The following is a 478-nucleotide window of genomic DNA, read 5'->3' on the forward strand; positions in this document are numbered from 1 at the left end:
CCAGAATCAATCTTTTTTCATCCAAAGTCACAAATCCTTTCTTTCCTGTTAAAGCCAGGCTTAACCAAATTTGATTTTCAAAAGATATGGCTGGGTGAGGTGCCCAGAGGGAGCAAGTAGTTGGACCTGTGGGCTCGGGCAGGGGACATCAAGCTCAACTGGCATAACATACTACACAAAAACATTGTTCCACATCCTACTTTGGCGAGTAGTGACTGAGATCTTAAAAGCTTGCAAGCAGCCATCTAGATGCAACAATGGGTCTTTCCTTGTCCAGAGCAAAGAAGAATGAAGAAAACCAAATATTCATGGAAACAATTAGTCCTAGTGACTGGTACACCATGTGATCTGCAGTCTATATGACTATGAGACCAGAAGAACTAGACAGTGCCTGGCTACCACTGTCAACCACTCGGAGGAGGATTTATGTAGGAGATCTTGGATAGAGAGGGAGAACAATGTGGAACAAAACTCAAAA

This window comes from Orycteropus afer, unplaced genomic scaffold, assembly GCF_000298275.1.
Source record: "Orycteropus afer afer isolate SDZICR_OR568_19922 unplaced genomic scaffold, OryAfe1.0 scaffold01810, whole genome shotgun sequence".
NCBI classification, from domain to species: domain Eukaryota; kingdom Metazoa; phylum Chordata; class Mammalia; order Tubulidentata; family Orycteropodidae; genus Orycteropus; species Orycteropus afer.